We start from the raw sequence: 15603 nt of genomic DNA, 5'->3' as shown, positions 1-15603 counted from the left end.
GGTAAGGAGTTCGAGACCAGCCTGGCTAACATGGTGAAACCCCGTCTCTACTAAAAGTACAGAAATTGGCCGGGGGCGGTGGTGGGCACCTGTAGTCCCAGCTACTCAGGAAGCTGAGGCATGAAGATCGCTTTAACCTGGGAGGTGGAGGTTGCGGTGAGCCGAGATTGGGCCACTGCACTCTCCAGCCTGGGCGACAGAGTGAGACTCTTTGTCTCAAACAAACAAACAAAAAGGAAAGAAACTGAGAAATAAACACAGTTCTACAACAAGCAGGACGAAGTCAGAGAGGAAGAGAAGGGTAAGAGCCTAGAAATGCAGGTCAGTGTGGGTCCCCCAGGTGGGTAGGTAGGAGACAGTCTATTCCTGATAGGAATGAAGTTTCAGGAACCAGCAAAGAAATTTCCTTTCTGCAGGCAGAGTGGAAGCCACCTGGTTCATGCTCCCTGCCTGTCTGGAGAGCCTTACCTGGGAATTCCCCTCAACCTTCCTGTTTGTGTGGGATCAGCCATGCCAGAATGCACCTTGTTCCAGTCAAGCTCTGGGGCCATGGTAGCCCTGCTTTCCTGCCACCTGTGGTCACAGCCTGGCCCTCCCAAGTGACTTGGGGAGCTGTTCCCAGCTGGCTGCCACTCTGCCATTTCCCTAATCAGCATGCCACTCCCCAGGTCCCCAGCCTGGGGATGTGTGGCTTGGCTGAGCTGCAGGTGGGTCCTGAAGTCCATGGCGATGATCTGTGCCTGGTCCTTTTGTTCCAGGTAGACGACCAACTTGTCCTGCCTTTTCCAGGACCATCCCAGTTTTAAAACAAAAAATCCCAAATCCCAAGAACCCTCTCAGTTCTGGGGAAACTGGTAGGGTTAGTCACTCTAATTATAGAGGCCCCAGGTCCTCAGTGGAAACTGCCTGAGTATTGTGCCCTGAAGATAACATCCCAACCCTGAGGACCCCAGACCTCCAAACCGTACCCTCTTAAGGATTCCCACACAACCAGATATTCCTGAAACCCCCATATCTCTCCATAGGCCTGTGTGCAATATGAGTCAGATTAGATTCTGAAGCCTGCCAGTCTTAAACTGGGTGACCTGGGCATGTTGTCTAACTTCACAGTGTCTTATCTGGAAAGTAATACCAAAATAGCACATGTGCCTCATGGGATCATGGGAGTATTGCCTGGGAATTCCCCTTGGCTTCCTGATTGTATTAGGACCAGCCATATGCCAGAAGGCACCTTGTTCCCATCAAGCTCTGGGGCCACAGAGTCCCTGCCAGCTGAGGCTATAGTCTGGCCCTATAGAAAGTTTTATTCTCTCAGCTTTAATTTTTAAAATATTCTGACCATATAAAAGTCAGCAGTTACTTTCACACCCTTACCCTAATCTAGTCATTGCCTCCTCCTTCCCATGGCCCACCTCCCGCTCTGTTGGGTACATGTCAGAGCACCAGTGATATGACCCAGTTTCTGCACAGGCAGTGGGAGGACCCAGGCTGCCTGCAGAGGCTTCACCTAGTCCTTCCTCTCTCTGGCCGTAGATCAGGGCCCGACTTCTGTAATCTCCAGGCTGAATCCCTGCAGGGGAAAGCTCATGGAGCTAGTTTGAAGGGCCTAGCAGGAAAGGGGCTGTCAAAGGACTTCAGTTACTTGGCCAGCCCTCTGATATGAGCAGAGGACCCTGTGTCTCTGGTCCCCATGTTCTTACACCTGTCAGCAAGAAGTTCCAGGCCAGGAGGGACTGTCCCCTAAGAACCCTGCAAATACGGAAGAGGCATGAGCACGTTTTGTGCATGCACAGTGGGGGCAGCTGATGGAGTCCTTGCAGCCAGCTCTCCCACCTGACAATTGTCACATGGGGGTGAGGGCTGTCTGCTCACAAAGGCAACCTGGCCCACATAGATTTCTTAATCGCTGTTCACCACAGAGAGGTGTATACACTAATGCGGGCATTGTATGTCCCAATGACAGCAAATCCCAAAGCCCCGGTGCTGGGTTTCAGGCCCTCTACGGAGAAAACCCCAGGAGTGCATGGAAGTCTCACCACCTCTTCTATACCAGCCACACTGAGTTGGCTCTTAAAGGCCTCTTGTGACTGTACTTTCTCTCATCTTTCCCCACTTTGATAAACGTCCTGGGATTAGCCCTTCTGTGTTCATTAGATGCGCAATTTGTGTCTGTCTGAAAAGCTACGTCTGAATACTATTTGGCATGAACTGAAGAAATGTGATCTGCTGCGTTCCCCTCTAGCCAAATCTCTGGAGCTAGCCCGCCTCCTGCCAGCAGGGCCTACAGCTCTCCAGCGGGGTCTGGCAGTCTCACACGTTTGCTGAGGGGAGTGGTTGCATGCAGGAAGGTGGAGGAGGTGCCTGGGGTGGGACCAGGAACCCAGAGAAACAGAGGCAAAGCACCTTAGCAAATTGGCCAATAGATCTAGAGCCCCTATAATAATTTAGGGACATCACAGATGCCTGTAGTGGGCCCCAAACCCTAGGGACAGGAAAAGCAGGTCCTCCACGCAGCTCAGGAGCCTGAGTGGTTACCTGAGCCCAGTGTCCTGGGTATAAACTGCAGCAGAGGTGATTCGAGAGAGTCCAGGGGTTAGCATTCCAGATCCCAGGTCTGGGAGGGATTAGTGTTGAGCTCTTGAGATGTGTGTGTTTCTGTATGATGAAATAGGAGAGAATGGGTAGTAGGGTTGGGGAGGGCGGTAGAATAAGCTATACTGAGGCTATTCAAATGTTTCCTGACTCCATCAGCACAGGTCCTGGAATTGGGAAGCCAGAGCTTGCAGCTATGGCAATCAAGGGCCCAGTTAAAATATGCTGAGGAGCGTAGGGGAAGATAGAATTTAGTTGGTATGGATGTGGGTGTGTCAACAACTTTCCCTAGCCCATATTCTCCAACCCAAGCCTTCTGCTGTGACCCCCTCAGCACTCTCCCTGCTCCTCTCTTAGGGCCACATCACTTCTCCTTGTATCTCATCACTCATGTCTTCGTCTTCTCTCCACCTCTTCCCGACCCTCCCCAAGTCAGGGATCCCAAGGCAGGACACCAACCTTTTGTTCCTGAGACTGAGCATTGAACTGGCCACCAATGAGGCATCAATAATGGTTTCCTGAATAAAGGAATAAATGAGAGAGGCTGGGAATTCAAACTTCAGTGGCCACAGGTTCACAAGAAGATGGCAAATGACAGATTAGACAGAGGTAACAATGCAGGAGATCAGCTCAGGAGTGAAAACACCATCCTCAGAGTGCACTGGGCAAAGGAGTAGGTAAAGCCAGCTCATGACAGGAACTCGGGCATTTCAGCAGCCAGAATCCATCTGATGAATGGCAAATGGTGTTTCACATTGTTCCAAATAGTCAGCAAACAGCTTTTGAATCCCTACTTTGTACCATACTCCATAGGATGCCATCTGTTTCCACAAACAGAAGAAAAACATGTGCACTCCTAAAAAGGTAGGAGCCATCTGTGCTCTAACAGAGGTGTACAGAGAGGGTTATACAGATTCAGAAAGGAAGAAGTTAACTTCACCTGGAGAAGCAAGGAAGGTTCCCGGGGATGGGGGTGATGTTAGACCTGAACCTGGAACAAGGTCTGCAAATGCATCCCAAGTGTGCTGTTTCCCCTACACACACACACAATCTGTGTGTCTATGGTGGATTTTTGCAAACTGATCCTTTTACTTTTTACTCTTTAGACTTGTGAGTGAGGTTTGTGAATGGAGAACAGTGGATGGTGTGGCTGAGAAAATAGGTTGAAGCAAACCTGGATTAGGATTTTGTCAGGCTAAGGAATGTGGGCTCAGGCCTGCAGAGGGAGAGGGACTTGCATAGCTGTGTTCAGGAAGACATTCTGGCAGCAGCGCACAGGGAGGGCTCGGGTGGAAGACAGGCAGACCAGTCAGATGTCTGTCCCAGGCAACAAGTGACGAGGCTTCCTCGGAGCTCCTGCCACACTTGGCTGAAACATCTGTTCAACACTCATCCCACTGTCTCTCTTGGAGCTGCCTTTTGACAGCATGACAGCCCCACAAGCCTGCGGGTTCCCCACACACCAAAAGACAGCAGGAACTGTTTGTGGTCCCAGGCCTGACATGGTTCTTGGCAGGTGCTCATTATATATTTGTGGAGTTACTGAATAGGGCAGTGAAAAAAGCACAAGAGGCATACAGAGAAGGGCACCGATTTCCGGGATAACATCCTGTTTAGTAAGCGCAGTTCCCAAGGCCTGGGCATTGACACAGCTGTCTTTTGGTGTGTGTGGAGAAGTAGAGGCATGTGCAGGCAGCTCAGGCGGAGCAGGAGCCACAGCTCCCTCCAGTTGGAGTGGGAACTACTGTCATTCTATGTGTGTGTGTGTGCATGTGTATGTGTGTCTCAGAGACGGGCTTGGACAAAGTGTTTGGCTCTTCAGAGAGACCTGGACAGACAGATGGGAGACTTCGTGACTTACTATCCTAAGATGTCTTAAGAGGTATATTAAAACTCTCCTTTTTTTGTTTTGTTTTTTCATGAGACAGGGGGTCTCACTATGTTGCTCAGGCTGGATTCGAACTGCTGGGCTAAAGCGATCCTCCCACTTCAGCCTCCCAAGCAGCTGGGGTTCAGGCACATGCCATTGCACCCAGCAAAAGCTCTTTTTTGGTTGCAAATGAGTAGAAACTCAACACAAGCAAGCTTAGGGAAATTTGGATATTTATTGGCTGGCCCATAGGATGCATTTGCGGGTAGCTGGAACCAGCAATTTCAACAATGCCAGAGTCTAGCATCTGCTTGTCTCTCCACCCATTAGCCTCATTCTTGCAGCCTGGCTTCCTCAAGGCTGGAAACACGGCAGCCAGTAGCCTGGGTCTCACATTTGAGAGCTTCCTCACCCAAGAGGCACCAAAAGCTTCCTTTCTCAAGTCCCAATGTCAAAAGTCCCAGGAAAGGACTCTGGTTGACTCTCCTTGTGTCAGGGACCTGCCCTTGGCCTAGGACTAAGAACAGTAGATAAAGAAGCAGGGTCATATAAGAAGGAAATATCTTCCACCAAAGCCTCATTATTGGGGTGGGGAAAGGAGCATTTTCCAAAGGCCTCTGTCCTTTACTTACGTTAATTTGCCAAACTCCAATGGGTATTACCATTGTAATCTTTATTATCCTTGAGAATTATTACCTCAGAAAACCAAGGCACAGAGAAGGTTAAGCAACTGCCATAGATCACCCAATTAGTAAATGACTAGAACTTTTTTTTTTTTTTTGAGATGGAGTCTTGCTCTGTCACCCAGGCTGAAATGCAATGGTGCAATCTCGGCTTACTGCAACCTCTGTCTCCCGGATTCAAGCCATTCTCCTGACTCAGCCTCCAAAGTAGCTGGGATTACAGACATGCGCCACCACACCCAGCTAACTTTTGTATTTTTAGTAGAGTCGGGTTTTCATCATGTTGGCTAGGCTGGTCTTGAACTCCTGACCTCAGGTGTTCCACCTGCCTTGGCCTCCCAAAGTGCTGGGATTACAGGCGTGAGCCATCGCGCCTGGCCAAATGGCTAGGGTTTGATAAATGGCTAGCTAATAAATGGTTAGGCATTGATGGAGTTCGGAGTTGAATTCATTCAATTGAGCTTCCCCTATATCTTCCTGTTGTGTTATAGTGCCTATTCACTATGGGAGGGAAAAAAGCAAGGTGCAGGGATGTGAGGAAGGGACAAAGATAATTCTCCTAGAAAAATACAAGGGCTGGACTGAGGAGCCTGTGGGAAGTGATTGATTCAGTGTCACCAGGGGAATCAGGAATAAGAAACCCCACCACCCATCAATCTCATTGGAGAGATCTGAAAAGGGAAATTTCTTGCAAACTTCATCCTTCTTCCATCTTAACTTACTTAAAGTAAAATTTGATGAAGCCAAGAAAAGCAAATAAAAGAACAATGAGGTCCCATTTTCACCTATTAAAAATTTAAGCAGGAATATAATAGTCGTGCTGGCAGGGGTGGGGAAATGGCTTGCTTCTAAATGGCTGGTGACAAGATAAAGTGGTCCAACATGTGAAAAACTATTTGCTCATGAGGGTTAAGAGCTACAAAAACTTTCTTTACCTTTGACCCAGTAATCTTACCTTTTAGAAACAACTCCTGGAGTCACAAAATAAAATGCAATTAGTGTCGCGTGCAAGAGATACATCTAAAACAGTGTTCCTCAGAAAGAGCGAAAGTAAAAGGACACGAAAAAATAGAAAACAAAAATAAATGCTGTACATGCAAATACATGCAGCAAGAAAACAGAGGTTACCGCCGGGCGCGGTGGCTCACACCTGTAATCCCAGTACTTTGGGAGGCCGAGGCGGGCAGATCACCTGAGGTCAGGAATTCAAGACCAGCCTGGCCAACATGGAGAAACCCCGTCTCTACTAAAAATACAAAATTAGCTGGGTGTTGTGGCGCACGCCTCTAATCCCAGCTACTTGGGAGGCTGAGGCAGGAGAATCGTTTGAACCCGGGAGGTGGAGGTTGCAGTGAGCCGAGATTGTACCATTGCACTCCAGCCTGGGCAACAAGAGTGAAACTCTGTCTCAGAAAAAAAAAAAAGAAAAAGAAAACAGAGCTTACAATGTTAATATCAGACATGGCTGAATTCACCAAAAAAAAAGAAAAATCAGAAAACAAGGCCGGGCGCGGTGGCTCAAGCCTGTAATCCCAGCACTTTGGGAGGCCGAGACGGGCGGATCACAAGGTCAGGAGATCGAGACCATCCTGGCTAACATGGTGAAACCCCGTCTCTACTAAAAATACAAAAAACTAGCCGGGCGAGGTGGCGGGCGCCTGTAGTCCCAGCTACTCGAGAGGCTGAGGCAGGAGAATGGCGTAAACCCGGGAGGTGGAGCTTGCAGTGAGCTGAGATCCGGCCACTGCACTCCAGCCTGGGCGACAGAGCGAGACTCCGTCTCAAAAAAAAAAAAAAGAAAACAAGACACAGAAGAACACCTTGTAATGATAAAAGCTGAAAGCTATGATGAAGATGTTATGTATTTTTATGCATAAAATAATATAGCATCAGAATTCATAAAGCAAAAAATGGGAAATACATGGAGAAATAGATATATAATAATGGAAGGAAATTTTAATTCATTTCTCTTAGCCCATGACTCATCAGTAAACCATACAGTAAGTAAGGCTATAGATGACTTGATTTGTTAATTAATAAGGTAGATTGAATTAAAATATATTAAACTTCAAGGTCAGGCTTGGTGGCTCTGGCCTGTAACCCCAGCACTTTGGGAGGCTGAGGTGGGTGGATTGCTTGAGCCCAGGAGTTTGAGACCAGCCTGGGAAACATGGTGAAACCCTGTTCTACAAAAAAATACAAAAATTAGCTGGGCATGGTGGCACCACTGTGCCGTGACACCCTCAGGGGGTCTACATGGGCAGCAGCAACTCCATATCCTTTGGTGTGTTTTTCCTCCTGCACCTGGCAGATGGCACCCTTCATGCCTGATAACTTAATCAACTAATTCATTAATCCGTGACAGACCTGTCAACAATTACAAAAATAGCTCTAGAGAAACATGCAAAAATGCAGTGAGGGCCCAGGAAGAGGAGCATCTAAGCCTCACTGGCTTGGAGCTGGACTTTGAGTGAGTAGGAAAATGACTTGGGGCTGAAGAAAGATAAAGGAGTTTAGAGTAGAGCTTGAGGCCCCTGCAGCTTCTTGTAAGGCTGAACCACTATTTCCCCCAAGGCCATGCCCAGTGGCTGGAACACAGCAACTATGAACCTCCTCTAGAGGGTTCTCTGCAAATCCTCCTCTCTGCCTCAGCCTTCCCAGCCTTAAATCATTGGTCAGAGCTTTTTCCCTAAGGAGCACTGAGATTTGCCAGAGTCCTAGAGTGAGCAGTAATGGAGCAGATATTAGGAGCCAAATGAGTTATAGTCCTAGCTTTTCTATTCTTAACTCCTGGGCTTTTATGGAGCTCTTAGGGTTGAGCTGCATTTTAAAAGCCCACACATGGAACACATGGTAGGTATAAGTGACTCACCATTAGAAAAAATTAAGTTAGGGCCCCAAGTCATGGCTGACACTAGAATAAATTCCAGATGGCTTAAAGATTTGAACGTAAAACATGAAATCGTAAAAATAGTAAAATAAGAAAATAGGTGAATATTTATAATTTTGGAAGGGAGGGAGAGTACAGAAGATCATTTTAAGTTTAACACCAAAGGCAGATAAGAAATAAAAGATTGACAGCAGTGCAAAAAAAGTCCTGCACCAGAAGGCTATTTCAAAAGTGCAAAAATAAAAGTAGAAATAGAGTTAAGAAAGAACTGTACCCTAATGTTAGAGTTATTGGATACAAAGAAAAGAGGGACTTGGGCTACTTATTGGGGTGGTTAATTGAGCAACCGTATCTAGAGTATTTGTGTCAACTATCCCCTTACTTCTGACACTTGTACTAATCAGCCAGCTGCAGTGGAGATTTTCTCCACACCAAGCCAGCGAATGCCCCAGTAAGAAACTGGATATGCTCAAAGACACGACGGGTTCTCTTCTTCCCGACATACATCCCCCATGTATTTGTCCAATCAACACATTCTTCTTCCCACAAAGTTACTTTCTTTTTTTTTTCCTTTTTCTTTTTCTAGTTAGAGACAGTATCTCACTATGTTGTCCAGGTTGGTCTCAAACTCCTGAGCTCAAGTGATCCTCCTGTCTCAGCTTCCTTAGTAGCTGAGATTATGAGCACACTACTGGCCCAGAACCTCCCACAAAATTATGACATTCAGGCTCAGGAAACAGAACAGATGAGAACAGGAATGCACTAGATTCATACAGTGACTCATACCTGTAATCCCAGCATTATTGTAATCCCTCATAGCTGTAATCCAGCACTTTGGGAGGCTAAGATAGGAGGGCCACTTAAGCCTGGGATGTCGAGGCTGCAGTGAGCCATGATTATGTCACTGCACTCCAGCCTGGGTAACAGAGTAAGACCCTGTCTCAAAATAATAATAATAATAATAATAATAATGCACAATTTAAAAATGAACAAACAGATTGGGCACAGTGGCTACCACTTGTAATTCCAGTACTTTAGGAGGCCGAGGTGGGCGGACCACAAGGTCAGGAGATCGAGACCATCCTGGCTAACACAGTGAAACCCTGTCTCTACGAAAAAAAAAAAAAAAAAATTAGCCGGGCTTGGTGGCATGCACCTGTAGTCCCAGCTACTCAGGAGGCTGAGGCAGCAGAAATGCTTGAACTCGAAAGGCAAAGGTTGCGGTGAGCCAAGATCGCACCACCGCACTCCAGCCTGGCAACAAAGCGTTACTCCGTCTCAAAAACAAAAACAAAAGCAAAAAACACAAATATCTAGAGTTACTAAGCGATTGAGTAAAATTAACACTGTGAAACAGAGCCATCAAAATCCATCTGTAGGCCGGGTGCGGTGGCTCACACTTGTAATCCCAGCACTTTGGGAAGCCAAGGTGGGAGGATCGCTTGAGCTCAGGAGTTTGCAACCAGCCTGGGCAACATAGGGAGATCCCATTTTTACAATTCTTTTTTTTTTTTTTAATTAGCCAGGTGTGGTGGCACACACCTCTAGTCTCAGCTATTCAGGAGGCTGAAGTAGAAGGGTCACTTGATCTCAGGAGTTTGAGACTGCAGTGAGCCACAGTCTCACCACTGCACTCTAGTCTGGGCGACAGAGTGAGACCCTGTCTCAAAAATGAAAAATTAAAAATCCACTGTGGGAAACCAGAATATGCCATCCCAAAACATGCCACTTTGATGTAAGGATTATTTTGAGTTGAAGGCCCTTGAGAAGATTTACAAAGATAAAGGCCTGCTGTATCAGGAAAGACAAAAGTTAACCACCAGAGACAACTTTAGAGCTTAACAATCTGGAGATGGCACCAAAGGAATCTACATAGCAAGCTCTACTGAATAGCCTGTAACTGCCATTTATTTGCTGTTCCACAATTTGCTGCCCTTAGAAATTCAATGTCCTTGTCCCTTGTCTTGCCACTTCTCTAAAAATTACTGTTCTTTGCTGAAGATGCTATATGAGCTGGAATTCCAAGCCATCTCTTTGAGGCCTGTTCATTCCCCGGGTATTACCCATGTGTATATGAAATATACATGCTAATACACTCATTTGTTTTTCTCTTGTTAATCTGTCTTTGTTATAGGGGTTCATTCCAACTAAGAATTTATAAGAGTTGCTGAAAAAATTAATTTTAGTTCCCTACGCTGCCATCTGAAAAACAAACACCTAAGAATGAGAATTAATGAGTACTTACAGAGCAAGGCTTTAGATTAAGCATAGTTAATATCTCGACAAGATATGTGAAAAGATATTTCATTTACTAAAAGGAATTAAGCCAGGCATGGTAGCTAACACCTATCATCCTAGCACTTTGGGAGGCCAAGGTAGGAGGATTGCTTGAGTCTGGGAGTTTGAGACCAGCCTGGGCAACATAGCAAGACTCTATCTCTACAAAAAAATTTAAAAATTATCTGGGTGTGGTGGTGTGTGCCTGTAGTTCCAACTAGTCAGGAGGCTGAGGTAGAAGGATCCCTGGAGCCCAGGAGTTTGAGGTTGCAGTGAGCTCTGATCTTGCCACTGCACTTCAGCCTAGGTCACAGAGCGAGATCCTGTCTCAAAATAAATTAAAAAATAGAATGAACTAAATATTGATTTAGAATTCAGTTTCCCAAATAAAAATTCAAAGGTCTTAATAACAAAATAGATACAGCTGAAGAGTGAAAAATAGAGTTGAAAGATCAAGCAGCTAGGAAATTCAGCAGACTAAAAAACAGCCAGGTGTGGTGGCTCAATCCTGTAATCCCAACACTTTGGGAGTCTGAGGCGGGCGGATCACCTGAGGCCGGAAGTTCAAGACCAGCCTGGCCAACATGGCAAAACTGTCTCACTAAAAATTAAAATTAGCTAGGCATGGTGGTGCATTCCTGTAACCCCAGCTACTTGGGAGGCTGAGGCATGAGAATTGCTTGAACCCGGGAGGCGGAGGTTGCAGTGAGCCAAGATTGCACCACTACACTCCAGCCTATCTCAAAAAAAAAAAAAAGAAATTCTTATAAAATGTAGTTCGAAAGAACAGAGGTGAGAAGCATAAAAGAAAAATTAGGAAGTATGGAGGATGAATCCAGAAGTTCTATCATACTATTTAACAGGAATTCCAGCATAAGAAAACAGAGGAAATGGAGGGGAAAAAATAAAGAAATAAATAATGAAATATTTTCTGGAGGTGAAAAAACACAAAAGCTTTCACATTGAAAGGACCCCCTGAAGACCAGGAAGAATAAACAAAACAAAACAAAACAAAAAAGACCTACACCCAGATTAACTATGATTAAATTTCAGAATACCAAACATGAAGGAAATACCAAGCAACTTTGTTTTATTCCCTTACATTTGTAAGTGAATTTTTCTAGGAAGAGGATTCACAACAATTATTCAATTCTCAAGTAAGTAACCAAAAGGAAAGTTTAAGAACCACTGCCCTCCCTGAAGCTCCGCCAGCCGCGGCCATGAGTAGCTTTGGAGCTGGCAAAACCAAAGAAGTTATCTTCAGTGTGGAGGATGGCTCTGTGAAAATGTTCCTGAGGGGCCGCCCTGTGCCCATGCTGATCCCAGATGAGCTGGCACCCACCTATAGCCTGGACACACGCTCGGAGCTGCCTTCTTGCCAGCTCAAGCTGGACTGAGTCTATGGCTACCGTGGCCAAGACTGCCGGGCCAACCTTTATTTGCTACCCACCGGGGAGATAGTATACTTTGTGGCCTCTGTGGCTGTGCTATACAGTGTGGGGGAGCAGAGGCAGCGACACTACCTGGGACACAACGATGACATCAAATGCTTGGCCATCCACCCAGTATGGTCACCATCGCCACGGGACAGGTGGCGGGCACCACTAAGGGAGGGAAGCCGCTGCCACCCCACGTGCGCATCTGGGACTCAGTTTCCCTCTCCACCTTACACGTGCTGGGCTTGGGGGTGTTTGACAGAGCCGTGTGCTGTGTGGGCTTCTCCAAATCTAATGGGGGCAACCTGCTGTGCGCAGTAGATGAATCCAATGATCACATGCTCTCGGTGTGGGACTGGGCCAAGGAGACCAAGGTGGTGGAGGTTAAGTGCTCCAACGAGGCTGTATTGGTGGCCACCTTCCACCCCAGGGACCCCACTGTGCTTATCACCTGCGGGAAAACTCACATCTACTTCTGGACCTTGGAGGGGGGGCAGCTTGAGCAAGCGGCAAGGCCTCTTTGAGAAACATGAGAAATCGAAGTATGTGCTGTGTGTGACCTTTTTGGAAGGTGGCGACGTGGTCACGGGGGACTCTGGGGGTAACCTCTATGTTTGGGGCAAAGGTGGGAACCATATCACACAGACGGTGCGCTGGGCGCCCATGACGGTGGCGTGTTTGGGCTCTGCGCCCTGCGGGACAGGACGCTGGTGTCCGGAGGGGGGCCGTGATCTGCGGGTGGTCCTCTGAGGTTCTGACTACAGCAAGCTGCAGGAAGTGGAGGTCCCCGAGGACTTTGGCCCTGTGCGCACTGTGGCAGAGGGCCACGGAGACACACTGTACGTGGGGACCACCCGCAATTCCATCCTGCAGGGCTCCGTGCACACGGGCTTCTCGCTGCTGGTCCAGGGCCATGTGGAAGAGCTGTGGGGCCTGGCCACACACCCCAGTCAGGCCCAGTTTGTGACCTGCGGGCAGGATAAGCTGGTGCATCTGTGGAGCTCAGAGTCCCACCAGCCCCTGTGGAGCAGGATCATCGAGGACCCTGCCCGCTCAGCCAGCTTCCACCCCAGTGGCTCTGTCCTGGCTGTGGGTACAGTGATTGGCAGATGGCTGCTGCTGGACACGGAGACCCATGACCTGGTGGCTATCCACACAGACGGCAATGAACAGATCTCAGTGGTCAAATTCTCCCCAGACGGAGAGTACCTGGCCGTGGGCTCCCACGACAACTTGGTGTACGTGTACATGGTGGACCAGGGCGGCCGCAAGGTCAGCCGCCTGGGCAAGTGCTCGGGCCATTCCAGTTTTATCACCCACCTGGATTGGGCCCAGGACAGCAGCTGCTTTGTCACCAACTCCGGGGACTATGAGATTCTGTACTGGGACCCGGCTACCTGTAAGCAGATCACCAGTGCAGATGCTGTGAGGAACGTGGAATGGGCCACAGCTATTTGTGTCCTGGGGTTTGGGGTGTTTGGGATCTGGTCTGAGGGGGCGGATGGTACTGATATCAACACTGTGGCCCGCTCCCATGATGGGAAGTTGCTGGCTTCAGCTGATGACTTTGGCAAAGTTCACCTGTTTAGCTACCCGTGCTGTCAGCCTCGAGCCCTCAGCCACAAGTACGGTGGACACAGCAGCCACGTGACAAATGTGGCCTTCTTGTGGGATGACAGCATGGCCCTGACCACGGGGGGCAAGGACACCAGTGTGCTACAGTGGCGGGTGGTCTGGTGAGGCCAGGGAAGAGTCAGGTGTCAGGGCAGGAATTCTATTTTCGGGAGATGTCTATTGCCGAGTAGAGTAATATATACCCAGAGTATGTCTACAGCAGAGGGGTTTATGGGGGCGGGAGGGTAGACTGACAGAAGTCTCTATTTATCCGGGTGGGATGAGGGAATCACATTGCTTTGGGGATCCACTGGTGTTTGGTTTGGGGTGTTTTTTAAGTTTTTTCTTTTATATCATCCAGAAATAAAGACACGTGCACTATGGTGGAAAAAAAAAAAAAAAAGAACCACTGCCCTCTATGAAGTCAGCTTCTCCAAGAAGGTTATCTGGAAAGAAGCTTAACCCCTAAGTGAGACCTTCCCCCAAAGGTTGCAAAGGTTGCTCCACACATCTAGTTCTGTTTACTCTTTTTTTTTCTTCACACCTGAAGAAGGAAAGTTTAGCCACACTCAAAACCTTACTGTCCTTAGTTCAGACAACACATTATTACACTTTCTTCTTTCTGGGAAAAACATGTGCAAAGATTTTCCCTCGGAAATGTGCCTGTTTTTAAAAGTCTCTAAAACTCAAGAGTGCTAGCATTTGCTACTCTGAAGATCTAGCCAGGAAAATGGGGGCAAAGGGAGGGCCATGAAAGCCTACTGTGTCCTTTTAGTGTTGGGGACCTGAAGACATGGGCCTGATCAGTGTACAAGGCCAGGACTGGGAGGCTGGAAACTTGGGTTAGAGCCCTGGCTCCACTACTTCCAACTGTGTCATCCAGGCCAATCCCTTTTACTATTTCCTTGTCAGTGAAATAGGAACATACTTGTTCTGTCTCTCAGAATAGTTCTGGGGCTAAGATGGTAAAACAATGAAGACACTCTCTGAGACCTCAAGTTCTAAACCAAGGGTCACTTAGGCAAGTGCCTTCCAGAGCCAGATAGCTAATGCAACTTTGTGAATTGGCCACATTAGAAAATGGTGGGGACCCACAAGTGATTTATGATATAGTTTGGCTGTGTTCCCACCCAAATCTTGTCTTATACTTCCCATATGTGGAGGGAGGGAGGTAATTGGATCATGGGGAGCAGTTTCCCCCATGCTGTTCTCATGATAGTGAGTGAGTTCTCACTAGATCTGATGGTTTTCTAAGCTTCTGGCATTTCCCCTGCTTGCACTTCTCTCTCCTGCCACCATGTGAAGAAGGTCCTTGCTTTCCCTTCACCTTCTGCCACGATTGTAAGTTTCCTGAGGCCTCCTCAGCCATGTGGAACTGTAAGTCAATTACACCTCTTTCCTTTATAAACTACTCAGTCTCGGGTATTTATTTATGGCAGTGTGAGAACGGACTACTACAATTCATTGTTGGACATGCTGAATCTAAGGTGCATACAGGGAAATATGGTATTTCTAAAGTATGCTCTAGGAACCTTAGTTCCAGGAGACATTAATATCCCAGGAAAAAAGGTGGGGGACTGTTGAGGGTTGTTCAGGTTCCCTAGAAAACAAAGCCTGGGGCAATGATTATATGCTGATGCTTTAAATGAAGGCACAAATCCAGAGCCTCAAGAGTGATGTAAAAGGGAGGGCTGGGAAATGATGCAAGATGCTTGGAGGAGCCAGAGGCTCCTGGCAGCAGCTGGCTAGCCACAGAACGCCAGAGTTGGCTGCAGTGGCAACAGTTAAGGAAATGCAAAAGGCTAGGATCTAGGACTTAGGCAGGCTAAGAGAACCTATGAAAACACATAGAATGTGTCCAACATAAATGTCAAACAAGATTAAGAAACTCTAGGTACTACATGCCCCGTCTTAGAAATCTGCAATGCATATTAGCACATTAACAGTTCTAGAAGTATCTCAACAAGGAAACCAATTTCATTCTATTTAATCCAGCATTTCCCAAGCTTATTTGACCGCAGAACCTTTCTTTCATGCACTGCTCATCTGTAGAACTCAGTTCTGGTCAGCTATGAATACTGGAATTTGGGGCTTAGGAAAGAGGATAGATTGTAGATATGAATTTGAGATTAATAGTGATTAAAACCAGGAGAATAAAGGAGATCATCCTGGAAGAGTTTCTAGAACGATCCTAAGCTTGAGTCCTGGCATACATCAATATTTAAGGGACAAACATGGGAA

The 15603-nt window shown here is 47.3% G+C and overlaps 1 pseudogene across 1 annotated transcript; it reads left to right on the top strand.

Moving 5' to 3' along the window:
* The first annotated feature begins 11532 nt into the window (after nt 1-11532).
* On the top strand, nt 11533-13743 carry LOC112608099 (annotated as a pseudogene). The gene has a single exon (XR_003115942.1). The product of XR_003115942.1 is annotated as an echinoderm microtubule-associated protein-like 2 pseudogene (transcript).
* Nucleotides 13744-15603: the final 1860 nt, after the last annotated feature.

The sequence above is a fragment of the Theropithecus gelada genome, chromosome 15 (genome assembly GCF_003255815.1).
Source record: "Theropithecus gelada isolate Dixy chromosome 15, Tgel_1.0, whole genome shotgun sequence".
In the NCBI taxonomy this organism is placed as follows: Eukaryota; Metazoa; Chordata; class Mammalia; order Primates; family Cercopithecidae; genus Theropithecus; species Theropithecus gelada.
This window is presented reverse-complemented; position numbering and strand designations above follow the sequence as displayed.